Raw genomic sequence first — 14271 nt, 5'->3', positions numbered from 1 at the left:
CCCCCCGCAGGTTGGTACGGCCCGCCCCCCCCCCCCGCCGCTGATCTGGCAGGCTGCGCGCGCACCCCCCGGCCCGGTTCCCTCCTCCCGCTCCTCGCGTGCAGCTCGCTGGCCCCGCGCCCGCCGGGGACGCGCCGCGCGCCTGGGCGGAGAGGAGCGCGGCCGCGGGGGCGCGCCCCGCTGGCTCCGCCCCGCCCCCGCTCCCCTCCCCCGAGTCCCGGGTGCCCGGCTCGCGCGGCTCGGTGCGCGGAGAGCGGGGACCCGGCGCCAGCCCGCCCGCCCGCCCGGCCCTGCGTCCCCGCCCCGGCGTGCGAGGCGCCGCGCGCTCCTGCCGCCCCGCTCGGTGCATGGAGGGCCCCGCTCGGATCGCAGCCGCCGCCGCCGCAGCCGCCGCCCGCGCGCGGGGCATGACCTGGGGGTGGCTCTGGGAGCCGGCCGCCGCGCAGGAGGTGCGGGGACGGGGTCCGCGCGGCCGAGAGGGGCGGGGGGGGCGCGCCGCAGCCCGGGAGGGCGGGGGCCGGGGAGCCCGGGGGCGCGGGGCGCGCGGCTGGGGCGCGGGCGGCCGTGGGGGTCCCGGGGCCCGGAGCCGCCGGGAGGGAGGGCGGGCCGAGGTGTCAGCGGCACGCTCCCGCCCCCTGACCGAGGCCCGCGGGGCAGGTGAGGGCCGGCGGCGCCGCGAGGGGGGGCGCCAGCACGTTTCCCCGAGGGAGCGGGGTCCCTCGCCTCTCTCGCCTCCATCCCGCAGAGCGCCCGCGAGAGACAGTGATTTATGTGCGGGGAGAAGCGAGAGAAATGTCCTGCACAATGTATCTTTCTCTGCCTTCACAGACCCAGCGACTTCCCAGCCCCAGGGAGTGCATTTTTCCTTCCCCTCCGTAAAGCTTTCTGTGGATTGCATTATCATTTGCTAAATGCATTACAGCTCGCTATTTATTTCGGTCTGCAGCTTCCAGACCTTTGTTGCTTTCTCTCCGCATCTAGGGATTTGAGCAATAAATCACTTGAGGAGGATAGATGACTCTCTCGCCCTCGCCTTCATTGTTCTCCCTCACCCCACCAAGTCAGGTGGAAGGCTCTGCAAAAGGAGCTCTTCTCCAGAAGTGCCCGCCTTTCCTCGGTCAGGACGACCAGAGGGTGGCAGGTGCTTCAGGGCAAGGCAGCTTTCCGATGGAGATGTAGAGTTTAGGGGAACCTCGTCAACGGAAGGTCAGCCTCTGTGTGTCCTAAAGCAGACACTTTGAGAAACAGAAAGTTGAACCCGAAGCTAACAGGAGATTCATTCTCAGCGGGCAGTGGCCAAAAGTGAGAGAAGCCAGTTCTGTTTCCGTGCCTCGCTGTGCCTCGCTGATACCGTGGCCCTCCGCCTCCCCAGCTGACACTTGGCATATACCTAAAGGGCTGTGTCAAGGAGGAAAAGGTGGGAAGCAGAGCCGGAAAATAAATGGGATTATTCTCAGTGTAGTTCTAAGCATTCTAGGACATTTTGTAGCTCATTTTTGAAAAGTAGTCTATTTTAGCTGAAATTGGGGGTGGGGTGGGGTCGTGGTTCAGCTTTTAGGACAAGATGAAAGAAAAATTTTCTGGAAATTTTAAATTAGTGCTTAACTAGAAAGCATTCTTAGGAACCCAGAGAGGCACCAAATACTGTAGTTTCTGTTATGCACATGTTGAAATAAACTGCCTCATACTTGAAGTTATATGAGAAGGATGGAGAAAACCTGTTTCATTTTGTAAAGACGTGCCCTGGGTGTGTGCTTGGCAGTGGGTAGAGCAGAAACATTTATATTTCTATAAAAACACACACACACACACACACACACACACACACAAGTGTATATTGTTTAACTTTCATGCAAAAACTCGGATATAGTATTTGGAAATCTGTCTTTGTTTGAATAGTTTAGTCAACCAGGAAAATCAGTTACTAGAGGTACTGTGCTATTGTTTGTGTAGTAACTCACTTGGGATGCTTTGATTGATTGCTGTGGTTCTCATCAACCTCCTCTTCTGTGGAAAGTACTTAAACAGCTCTGACTCTCAAGCCGGGAAGTACAAAGAACCCTTAGGACTTGGAGCACACTGATCTAGCTTGTGTAGGTTGGCTTCTAAATCAGTCTTACCCTTTGCCTTCTTTGCAAGAAAGGAATTAAGTTCACTTTAAGATAGGGCCCCTCTACCCCCACCCCACACCCCCCATCAGCAAGGTATGTATATATCTGTCTATATATATATTTATATATCTATATATGTAGATGGAGGCTTCATGTGGGAATAGGAACCTCTGTTATGGGGTTTTGCTCTAAAGAGGTCAGGTAAAATTTGTTGACTAGTTCTCCCGCTTTTCTGTTTTCCACTTTGCCCTTATGCCCTCATAGCTTTCTAGATGATTTCATTTATGAGTTTGTCAAAATATAAGTTGAAGTAAAAATGTTCTTCTCTAGAGATGTTTCTTTTGCCACAGTTGGGACTAAAAATTGGTGACTGTGTCTAAGCATATCTTGGGGAAATGATTTTAGGAATTCAACCTGATCTTAGTGATATTAGGCTGGGGTAGGAAATTAAAAACAACTAATTGAAAAATTGGCTATTTATAACATGTAATTACATTGGCTATGGCCTTGTAATTAGCATTTGTACTATGTAGAAGGATAGATAAGACAATACATCAGGAGAGCAGATGAGTTGTGTACCACGTAGTCTTTCTTTAGATATATGATCTTACTACTTAATAGGAACTAATTAGATTAGAAAGAGAATTTGGAGTCTGGTTGCTAAATAGATTGCTTTGAAGAACTCGATTTTATGGTGATTTTTGATTAGTGCTTCCTCTTCTCCCCCCCCCCAACAACTTTTGTTGCCTTGGATTGAATTAGAGAATGTTTTATTGTTTTTATTCAAGGTTTTATATTGTATGTAAACATTCCATTTATTTATAAACATTCCATTTACAAATTTTTGTTGTGTATATGGCACTAATTGACTTTTAAGAGGCTGAGGAGGAGGGAGGGCTTTGAGTCTTCTCAGTGAAAATTAAAAGATGGTGTATGGAATATCCTTCATGTCATTTAAAAAAATATTGGATTACAATTAAGTGAAAAACTGGTTTGTTGGTTTTTTTTTTTTTTTAATCCTTCAAGGTTTTCGTCATTGTTTGTGCTCTTTCCCCCCATTGTCAGGCTTAAAACATACAGTATCATTGTCATCTGTCCCCTGAATAATGGTCCTGAGGTGATATTATTAATGTGGCTTTTTAAAATCAAACTAATTATACTTGCCTAAAAGAGCCACATGTGTGTGATTCTAGCTGCCTGGTGCCTTTTGAGAGCCCGGGAGACAAGCTAGTGAATAGAGCTGAAAATTCATTCTGTATTTGATTAAATGGAACAGACTCGCTGCTCCTTACCCCAGCAGGGGCTATGAGATCTCTTGATCCCCGAAGCGGCTCCAGGACCCTGGGAATTCCATTAGCGAGCACCTGAGGAATTTCTGCCCTGCAGTGCCTTTTTTGTATGTGTGTATGTGTGTGTGTGGAGAGGGAGGGGGAGCCGAGTGGTGATGGGGCGGTGGAGGGAGGGGGGCGGAGAGAGGCTGCATTAGAAGACTCCATATGTTAGCAGATCTAAAATCAAGGCATGACTTAACAGCTTATCTTGTAAGAGAAAAGCCCAACCCGAAGGCAGATTGCTAGTCAGAACTTTCTTGCAAGCAGGACTGTGTGGGGATGTGTTCTTAGCACTGAACCCAACGCCACTGTAAGTACAGAAAGTCACTTCTCTGCTTTCCCTCCGAAGCGCAAGCATATACACGTCGCGGACTCGGTAAGTTTTCTCTGAATGATCTTTTGATAAAGATGTGAAATTGTGTTACAGTTTGGTCTTGCCTGCAAGGGCCCATGTATTCTAATAACTCCTTCAGCTGAGAGCAAAATCAGATTTTTAGGTGAAGCAGATTGCTTCAGGAGCAGACATGAAGTGCTCCTTCGAGTTGTGTGCTCTTTAGTTTTTTATGTGATTTTATTGCCTTCTTGTTGCATTCTTAGAGAATTTAAATTCATGTAGGGTACATACGTCTCTTTCCTGCTGTCCTTTTTTTGAGAGTTCTGGCTGTTAGGGTCTTTGAAGGCATTGCTCTGCAGACTTGCCAACAGCCGCAAGTAAATGAAAATAGGTCTATCAGGAATATCCTCTGAAAATCTTTGGAGCAAAGTGTTTGAGAAGCATTCCTGCCCTGGCCCCTCCCTCCCACCCCCAGCTGCCCCAAATAATCTTTGGATGCAAGCATTTCTCAGGATATTAGTCCAGTGTGTTTCTTGTGTACTTTTCCAGGAGGAGCAGCTCTGGGTCTTGGAGGGTAGAGTTAATTGATTTCCGTATTCCGAGAAGAGTTAAACGTGAACGTGGATTCCAGTGCTAGTTTTCAACGGACGCGTAATGCAGTGGCTTATCCGATGGTTAATTTCATGTATTTTTGTCCCTGATTAAAATCACGTCGCGTCACAGTCCTTTCCGTCCGGCCACCATGTAGTGCTCTACCAAATTCTCCTCACAATACAGAGTGTTGAGAAAATAAAGAAGCCTTTTAGAGACTACATTTAAGCCTTTCCCACCTTAATCCTGGGTATACCTTCTCCAGGACAGCCACCTAGGAAGGACTCTTGAATGAATTGGAGTAAACACTGAAGTCAGCACTGTGCCTGTCTTGGTTCAGGTTATATGACTGAACTGAGATACATTCCCCTTACCGTTTTGTTGCTTAGAACTGCATGGCCGGGGGTTATTCTGTATGTTAGTAAATTGAACACCAATAAAAAATAAATTAAAAAAAAAAAAAAAAGGAACTGCATGGCCCGTTTTATTTTTAGATGATCGCACCACAGACAGAATTAAAAACTTGACACAGAAAGCTTGCTTTTCAGCTACATATTCCTGTTGGAGACTGGCTCACCTCTTTTTCTTTATGTGAGCCGGGCCACTCAGCCTGACCAATGTCTTGGTTTCCTCATCTGGAAAATGGAGATAACAACAGCATCTCCTACCACTGTCGTGGGGATTACATGGGATATTGAAAGTAAATCTTTCGCTAGGATGTACTAAAACATCTCTGAGTTAGCTGCTGTACTTTTAGTAATTCCTCCTGGACACATTAGTTTATTCCTTTGATCCAGAGTAATTTCCTTGAAATACTGGCTAGAAAGGAATTCTCAGAAGCCAGTAACAGTGTGGGGACACCCAGCTGTTGTGGTGTGCTACGGTTTTCTTAATTTTGCAGTTGAACTGCAGAGGCGTTTGGAAACAATGTTGCGTTTTTCTAATTGATCATATAATGTAAGAATGTACACTTAATGGACACTTAAGTGAACAGCCAGATTCAGTTTTTGCATATGCACATGTGCGTGGTAACTATTCCCCAGATCAGGCTCCTTGGTGCCCCTTCCCAGACAACCCTGCCACCCCCAGCCGGCAGACACTGTTCTAACTAGTCTCACTGTACATTAGTTTTGCCTGTTCTTAAACTATATTTATACAAACAAATTCATATGGTATGTGCTCTTTTATATCTGTTTTTTTTGTACTGTTCATTATGTCTGTGAGATTCATCTATGTTACTGTTTACGGTCTTAAAATTGTTATAGCATCTTTTGTAGTAGTTCATTTTATTGGCACATTGAGTATGTAGCCATTGGGGAGAAAAACCAGCACTTCTTCCTAAACTTTTTGACAATCAGATCCTAGGGTTTAGCTTAGAAAAGTTATCAGGACCTTATTTTTGTACATAAAACTGGGTGAAGGTAATATAATTACTCTTAATCACACTTACATAAAGCAAATCCACTGATAACTGTTCTTTTGTGTGTGCATGTGTTTTATTTTTGATTTTTTATGAGAGACACAGAGAGAGGCAGAGACAAAGGCCGAGGGAGAAGCAGGTTCCCTGCAGGAAGCCTGATGTAGGACTTGATCCCAGGACTCCAGGATTACAACCTGAGCCAAAGGCAGATGCTCAACCGCTGAGCCACCCAGGCGTCCCCGTTTTTAATTTTTTTAAAAAAATATTTTATTTATTTATTCATGATAGACACACAGAGGGGGGCGGGCAGAGACACAGGCAGAGGGAGAAGCAGGCTCCACGCAGGGAGCCCAGGGCGGGACTCGATCCCAGGACTCCAGGATTGCGCCCTGGGCCAAAGGCAGGCGCTAAACCGTCGAGCCACCCAGGGATCCCCTGTTTTTTAATTTTTAAATTTAAATTAAAAAAAATTTTTTTTTTTTTTTTGAGAGAGAGAGATAATGTACTAGCTGGCTGCGTGGGGAGGTGAGCAGAGGGGAGGGAGAGAGAGAATCTTAAGCAGGTTTCACACCCAGGGCCTGACATGGGGCTCGATGTTATGACCCTGAAAATCACGACCTGAGCTGAAATCAAGAGTTGGATGCTTAACTGGCTGAGCCACCCAGGAAGGGAAGGAAGAGAACCTCAAAGCAGAGAAAGCCATCTCAGGTAGCTTATATCTTTTGTGCTTAGCATTTAATCCATAATCAATATTTACAAATGTACAGAAGAAACCACTAGCCTGGCATTTGCGTGATACTCTTTTGGAAGAAAAGAGAACAACACGATGTTCTTTTGAAACAACAACAACAACAAACAAACAAACAAAAAACCCCAAAGTGGAAGAAAGGGGAGGTAGGATGTTGTTACGCTACAGAAAGTTTTTGAGAAACAGGACCATACCCTTTACGGAGAAGAGTTTTGGCTTCTTACTTGCAGTCAGACAATGCCTATATGTTTAAAATTCCTGTCTGTGTTGTTGGAATTCCCTAATGTGCTAAATAAAGTTTATTTCACCAAATAGTGAAACAAGAGTACGAGATGATGTCAGTGAATTAGAAGGCTGCTTATTTGTTTTTTTTTTTTTAATTTTGGAGGGGGTTGCAGCTGGGGTAAATAGCTTCTATTTCTGTGTTTGGAAATGTTAAGGAAGGATTTTCTGGATGTTCTGCTTGAACACAAGCCGCTTCTCTGTCAGGAGACATTGTACTTTTCAGCTTTTATAATTTCATTAGATCTTATTATGTTGTACTCCTGGACGCAAGGTCATTCTTCACATATAGCCATGTGCAGGGATGGCTTCCCCCGGACCCCAGAGAGTTAGGTTGTCCCCTTTTCTTCTTAAATCAGACCACTGGTGGCCCAGATTTCGGGGAGGGTGGGGAGAGTTGAAATAGTGATATATGATTCATCTTTTGTCCTGTAGGGGGACTCAAAAGATGCAGATTTTGGTTCAAAAGGAGGAAGAACTGTGACCAATAGGGCTGCCTCGTGATAGAAAATGCTCTTTTGAGGGGACATGAGCTCCTGTTACTAGACATTTGCTGAAGACACTGTGGAAGGGAGATTGAAACACATGACCTCTAAGGGCCCTTGCAGGACTAAGACTCCATGAAATGGGCTTTTATGAAAGAGTGATTCTACATAACCAATCCACGTGTAATTTTGGAGAGAGAAAAATGTGTTAAAAATTTCCAAACTGGGGTGCCTGGGTGGCTCAAATGTCAGGTTGTGATCCCGGGGTTCTGGGATTGAGTCCCTCATTGGGCTCCCTGCATGGAGCCTGCTTCTCCCTCTGCCTGTGTCTCTGCCTCTCTCTCTGTCTCTCATGAATACATAAAATTTTTTTAAAAAAATTCCAGACAGCCATTGAATAAATACATTTTCTCAAACTAATCCTAGTTTAAAGTTGAGGACCACCTCTACTTGTCAGCTCTTTCCTTTAAATGTAATTCTTTACTTATCACTAATAAGTTAAATGCCAAATATTCTTCCCATCTTTCATACTTAAAGAGAAAATTGGGACTTTTCCAATATTCTAAATGTGTACGTGTCAGAGATGATAATGCTTTACAAGTAAAGTATTTGCTACTTTTTTATGTAGGTGCACATCTGAGAATTTCCTTGAGGCCCATCCACTGGCCCATTTATTTATTCACTCCTACAACAAATGTACCGTCAAAATGAATAAATATACATCTTTGCTCTGTGCCTTCACTCCCCCACCATACTTTCCTATACTTGACTTTCGAGAGAGATGACTTGGGGGGAAAAGGCTGATACTAGTGACTTATTCTATCAACAAAACTATACTTGGGACATTTTCTGAGGCCCATAGTTTTTTTTTTTTGTTTGTTTGTTTGTTTGTTTGTTTTTGAGGCCCATAGTTATTGAATCCAACATACACATCCTATATCTGTAAATGTGTGTTAATAATTGACATTTAGAATGATTGAAGGGAGGATAGAATCCTGAATCACTGAAACAGTATCTTCCCTATTTTATAAAACAGAGAAGTATAGTAGATTGAATTTTTTTTACCGTTTTGTGTTTATGTACACACATAAACTGTCCATGCCTTCCTTTGCTATAAGCAGGTTTCTCTCATCTCTTTGTTCCTTTTACTTTTTTACCCTCCATCATTCTTTTCAAAATTTGGGAAGGGGATGAGAGGATATTCGAATATGAGACTAAAAAAAAACAAACTTTTTTTTTTTTTTTTTTTTTCCGCTTAAACTGTTAGTAGTACATCGTCTCCCTATCTTCAGTCTTGGTTTGGCCTACACTCCAAATGATCCATTTTTCTCCATTTTGCTGAGTAAAGATTGTCCTAAAACCTCAATCTGATCATATGAATGCTGTCCTTAAAATCAGTTTCTCTAAGGCCCCTGCCAGAATCACTCACTCACTTATTAGGGCCCAGGTCTTCAGTGGGGTGTATGGGGTTCTTTCCCTGTTGGATATTTCTGTGGCTACTTGGAATCACTGGAATGAACCTTGCTTTCTTTCCTGCAGGCTGGGAACAGGACTGTGTCTGTCTCTTGTGGCACTGGTAGCATGTCATCGTTATTTACATGTCTGCTTAGTCTTATCTTCCTCCTTAAGGTCAGACGATGTGATTTCCCTGATAGGTGATTATCCCTCTCACCCTCTTACTTGTGCTGTGCTGTGCCTAACAAGTAGTAAATACCCAAACGGCTGAATGAATCAGTGCCATAGCAGTGCTTCTCAGGTGTCCCTGTGATTTGGATTTCTTGGGGGATGTTAAAAATGCAGATTCTGATTTAGTAAGTCTGGGGTGAATCCCAAGATTGTCCCTTTCTAGCAAGCTCTCAAATAATGTTGATGATGTTTAGTGGAGCCCACTGAGTGGCAAGATGCTAAACTGTCCTCTCAAGATCCGTTGCGATTTCAACATCCAGTCTGCTCTGATTTACTTATTTATTTATTCATGAGAGAGGCAGAGACACAGGAAAAGGGAGAAGCAGGCTGCCTGTGGGGAGCTGGATGTGGGACTTGAACCCAGGATCCCGGGATCATGTCCTGAGCTGAAGGCAGACGCTCAATCGCTGAGCCATCTAGACATCCCTACAGTCTGCTCTTAAAAACCCAGTTAAAGTGATTCTGCATGTTGAGCACAACTTCAAACCATGAAGATAAAGAATGCTTTAGATAAAGAAAAACATACTTAAATGTCACATAATTACTAGAATTCATGTGTGATGTTTTAACAGTTTTATTTTAAAAATGGTTTTCTTTTTAACATTTTAAATGGATGAGTTGTTGAAGAATATATTTAAAAATGTGTATTTTTCTTCTGTGCAACATTTGGTGTCTAGAGAGAAAGCTTGATGTCAAGTGTTGTCTGTTTTTTAAATACTCAGCATTGCAGGTGTTCTCTTGGATATATAGGTACTAAAAAGTGCATTCTGGCTTCTGTCTCTTGCCAGGGAAATGCCTGAGAGTTATTGGCCTTTTATGGTATCACGGTAAAAGTAATTAGTATTCTCTATTTTACTATAATTTGATGTCTGTTCAACGAGTAATTGTACACATTGCCTGGTTGGAGGTAAATTTGGCAAGGGGGATGAATGTTTAATGGATAAAATACTACTTTCATCAGGCCATGAAATTACTCTAGTGACATCAGAACTTGGCAGCCTCTTTTATTCCAATAAAAACAAAAATAGCATCATAAGCTAGGAGTAAGACATTTTTCTTGTCCATTTGTTTTGGCTAATTTTCATGGTTTTGGCCTCAGCATGTGTATATAACAAAATAACAACACAGTGAGTAACAGGCAGTGAGAATTGGGGAGTGAACATAGTTTTAGCTAAACCGCTGCGCCATCGGGACTGCCCTAAACTGTTCCTTTCAGTTTGGTGACTAGGAGAGTGTGAGCGTGAGTATGAGGGATCCTTATCCATAAAGTGGAGTTAAACTTTATGATTTGGCCTGATATGACCTAGCTTGCAATATGTTGAAAAAGTTTGATGATTGGCTTATAAAATCGTCACATGACAGTGGGTGTCTGGGTGTGATTACAAATGTGACAGTACACTTATGTAGAAAAGGTGCTATTTAATCCTTTTTTATAATCATGCATAAAATAACATCGTGTTACCAGTTAATTCAGTTTGATTGAATGTAGCGTGTCTTTATGCCTGTCTTGCCCTGTTCACTCTTGTTGTGAAATTAGATTTTTAGATGTTACCGTGATTTTTTTAAAGACTTATTTATTTATTAGGGGGATGCAGAGAGGGAGGGAGAAGGACAAGCAGGCTTGTGCTAAGTGCAGGGCCTCGATCTCAGAACATGAGATCAGGACCGGAGCCTAAACTAGGAGTCGGACACTTTCTGGACCATACCACCCAGACGCCCCAGATGTTACCATGATTTAATGACAGCTCATATACCAGTTTGGTGTCCAGGCATCTGAGCAGTAGGTCCAGTAGACCCAAGGACTACTAAATACTGAGAAGATACTTTTATCATTCTTGATAGATCATTAAACTCTTGAGTAGAGCCATACTACAGCCTGTTAGGTTCTGTCCATGATTTACCTCATGGGTTCATCTTGCTGTGATCACCTTTTTTAAACAAGCTCATTTTATTTCTTCCATTAAATTTTGAATATTCACCTGAAATGGAATTACAGGTTTAGTGTCACAGTAAGGAGGACTATAGTTCTGATGGGTGAAAGTATATTTCAAACCTAATTCTAAGTAGAACTTCTACTTCAAATGTTTTCAAGTCATATTATAGTTTGATTAGAATGGTTCAGATCTCTTTATCTGAACTTTTGATTCACATTTATGATGGTGAGGCATAGTTTATATTTTTTATGATCAAACCCTTTTCTGAGATTAAAATAAAGACATTGCAATTCTACCCTGAATTTCTTTTTTTTTTTTAAATATTTTCCAACATATGAAGACAACTTGAGATGTTTTTATTTTCCTTTCTTGTTTGTTTTTTTTTGTTGTTGTTGTTATTGTTTTAATTTTTATTTATTTATGATAGTCACAGAGACAGAGAGAGAGAGAGAGAGAGGCAGAGACACAGGCAGAGGGAGAAGCAGGCTCCATGCACCGGGAGCCCGATGTGGGATTCGATCCGGGGTCTCCAGGATCGCGCCCTGGGCCAAAGGCAGGCGCCAAACCGCTGCGCCACCCAGGGATCCCTACCCTGAATTTCTAATTCCAAGCTCTAGTCATCATGATTTAGATTGCTTTGTGTTTTAGTTGGATTTCTTATTTATTTGTTTGTTTATTTATTTATTGGATTTCTCTTTTAAAAGAAATTGCAATACTCATGTTCTGACTGTAGACCTGTATAGGTCTTTCACATAATTTTCATCATACATTGTATGTGTGTGTGTGTTTTTTTTAATCCCATGGCTAACTAAAGCCAATTTTGAGTCATTATGAGTTACTAACTGTGGTCTCCTATTAGGCTAGCAAACATAGTTGTCATTATTTGTTATTCCTTTTTGTGTTTGAGGATGCATTTTAAAAGAATCTATTGTCATAGTGGTTAGGTCTTAAAATAATTTCACATTTGTTACTATGACAGCAGCCACTGTGGGGTTTTTAATCATACAATACAGCTTGTGCAGAGATTGATAGCAACGTTTTGTGGCATCAAATAAATTTTAGCTCTGGGATTTGACTACATATATCTTATTATTGTCAGTAGGGGTTCTTGTAGCCAACTCCCAGAGTGCATTTCTAAATATGACCCTTCCAAGTCTGGGCTGTATCCCACCGCACATGAAAATAACATAAATTATTTTAAAGAGAGATTGTCAAAACGTTCCTTCTTTTGGGATCTCTCTCTGAGATAGGAGATGATCAGGGAAAAGATAAGGAAATGGTTAACCCTGTAGGACAAAGATCAGATTTGTGTTTTCTTAGCTAGTCATACATACATACAAAATACTTAATTAGTTGTGATCATAGATGTCAGCTGGTCGCGGAATCAGATCAACAAGGCACCGCCTCTCAAACTCCTGAGGCCCACAACACACCAGAGAGAGAAACTGAGTTCTGAGTTTTTCACTCATTTCTGCAATTGAAGCTTTTTTCCCCCCTCCATACTGAAATGTGAGTTTTCTGGCAAAAAAAATCCTTCCACTTGACATTTAGTAGGCAAACGAAGTCCCCATTTCCTTGTAAAAGTTCTTCTAAAAAAAATAAAATAAAAATAAAAGTTCTTCTAATTCGGTGAGAAATACTAACAGCTTTTGTGTCTGATTCACCTGGAGTGGATGTAGCGCCAGTATTACTGGGGCGAGTTAACAGTAAGTGATGTGGTGACAAAGGGCTGGCGTTACTGATTTTGCAGAGTGGGACTCTGCAGACTTGCAAGGATGGTGCCTCCAGAGGACTGGGGAAGCAAAGTGCTGGCTCGCCTGGTGTTGCATGGGTGAACCACGACCCCCCACCCCCCCACCCCACCCTGTGCTCCCTTAGCTCCTCGCTGAGGAGGGGCCCGGTCCAACAATTACTCCTCCTCCTGTCTCATGGCTCTTTGTATTCCATACACAGAATAATTTCCTCCTGTTTCTGATGGTGATCTTTTCTTACATAACTTTTATGCAGCCCTTTGTACTTTGCAGTGTTTTACAGTTTTGGTGTGTGTTTGCTTTTCTGCTTAAGCATATGAAGTAGTGAAATTTTCCTGGGAATGGAAGCCATGAAGACAGTACGTGATTGAGCATTAGTATCAGACACGAGAGTTTTAAGGTAGCTCAAAGTTGGATGAACTTGAAAAGTCTCTCTAATGTTGAGAAAGGAGGTTCTTTGAAACTGTAGTCTTTCTAAGCGTAAATTAGGTTGTAATTGCACATTTAGGAATAGAATAAAATACTTCTAAATTGGTTTTTTTTTTTCTCTTTGATATTTCTAAACCATAGACTGCATTATACATTCTGTTGACCTAAGGGAAGTTATGGAAGTGAATTTTGCCTAAGGTAAAATTCATTCCCTGGTGTCTTGGATTTTTAAACTCTTTCCTTTACAGAGGTCACTTTATTTTTATTTCTAGCCACAGGGTTCCTTGCTTTTTTCTAGCACATTTCTTCAGAGCAGGTACTTGGGTGCTTAGAAATTCTTTAATAGAATATCCCAGCTGAAAATGAAGTTTGGAAGCCCTTTCCAATTCTATGTAAAGTAAGGAAAATAGCAAAGGGAGCTTTTTTAGAAATAAATCTCATTTTTATATTAGTGTCTTTGATTATGGAATGAATGTAAAATCTAAATTGATACGCTCTTTCTCTTAACAGTTGTCCTGTAGCCAAAACATGACAGATGGTATCGAGACATAATTTGGTTTTTCATTTCTTGGATTTGTTAGAAAATGAATTCAAGCTTTGCAGTTAATTTTAAGTGATCCTTTTAATGTTGCTTTGGTCACTTTTTATTTCTTTTTCGTTTTGTATCACTGTATACTGTTGGCTAAAACAGATGTTAATGCTAAAGCATTTAATGACAGCTAATTTGTATCCTTTCGGTGAAAATCAAACCAGTTGTTAACTGTCTAATGAAATAGTTTAAAAATGGTTTTGATGAGCAGATTGAGAAGGAAAGAAAGAAACGTAGGTATTCTTAAAGGCCACTCTTGCCCCTCCTCCTTCATTGGGGTGAAGAGTGAGTTGTAATAGCAACAGAGACCAGCTCCCAGTAAGAGGTGTGAGGCTGTTTATTTTCACTCTGGAGATGTATATACTACAGAAGGAAAACTCTGGCCTTGCTTAACCTAAGCAAGTCATTACTTATCTACGATCTGGCAAGCAATTTGATTAAAGTTGACAGAGCTCATATAATATCAGAACCAGGCCCTCTTAATGATTGATGAAGCTTGTCTGTAAGGTCTTTTTTTTTTTTTTTTTTTTTTTTTTAAAGGAGAAAAACTGAACAAGAATGAATACTTGTTCAGATCTCT

General features: G+C 42.2%; 1 protein-coding gene across 7 annotated transcripts in view; it reads left to right on the top strand.

Moving 5' to 3' along the window:
• Window positions 1-331: 331 nt before the first annotated feature.
• CDON (cell adhesion associated, oncogene regulated) overlaps window positions 332-14271 on the top strand; it is a 99260-nt gene continuing 85320 nt past the window's right edge. For 6 of the 7 annotated variants that reach the window (XR_013377095.1, XR_013377092.1, XR_013377093.1 and 3 more), the window contains exon 1: window positions 332-449. The gene's annotated coding sequence lies outside the window, so the exon portion shown is untranslated. Of the gene's footprint in view, window positions 450-3617; window positions 3819-14271 lie in introns of those variants that run through there. The other variant, XM_077894103.1, reaches the window with a different exon arrangement.

The sequence above is a fragment of the Canis aureus genome, chromosome 3 (genome assembly GCF_053574225.1).
Source record: "Canis aureus isolate CA01 chromosome 3, VMU_Caureus_v.1.0, whole genome shotgun sequence".
Taxonomy (NCBI): domain Eukaryota; kingdom Metazoa; phylum Chordata; class Mammalia; order Carnivora; family Canidae; genus Canis; species Canis aureus.
The sequence above is the reverse complement of the archived record's forward strand: the minus strand, read 5'-3'. Positions and strand labels throughout refer to the sequence as shown.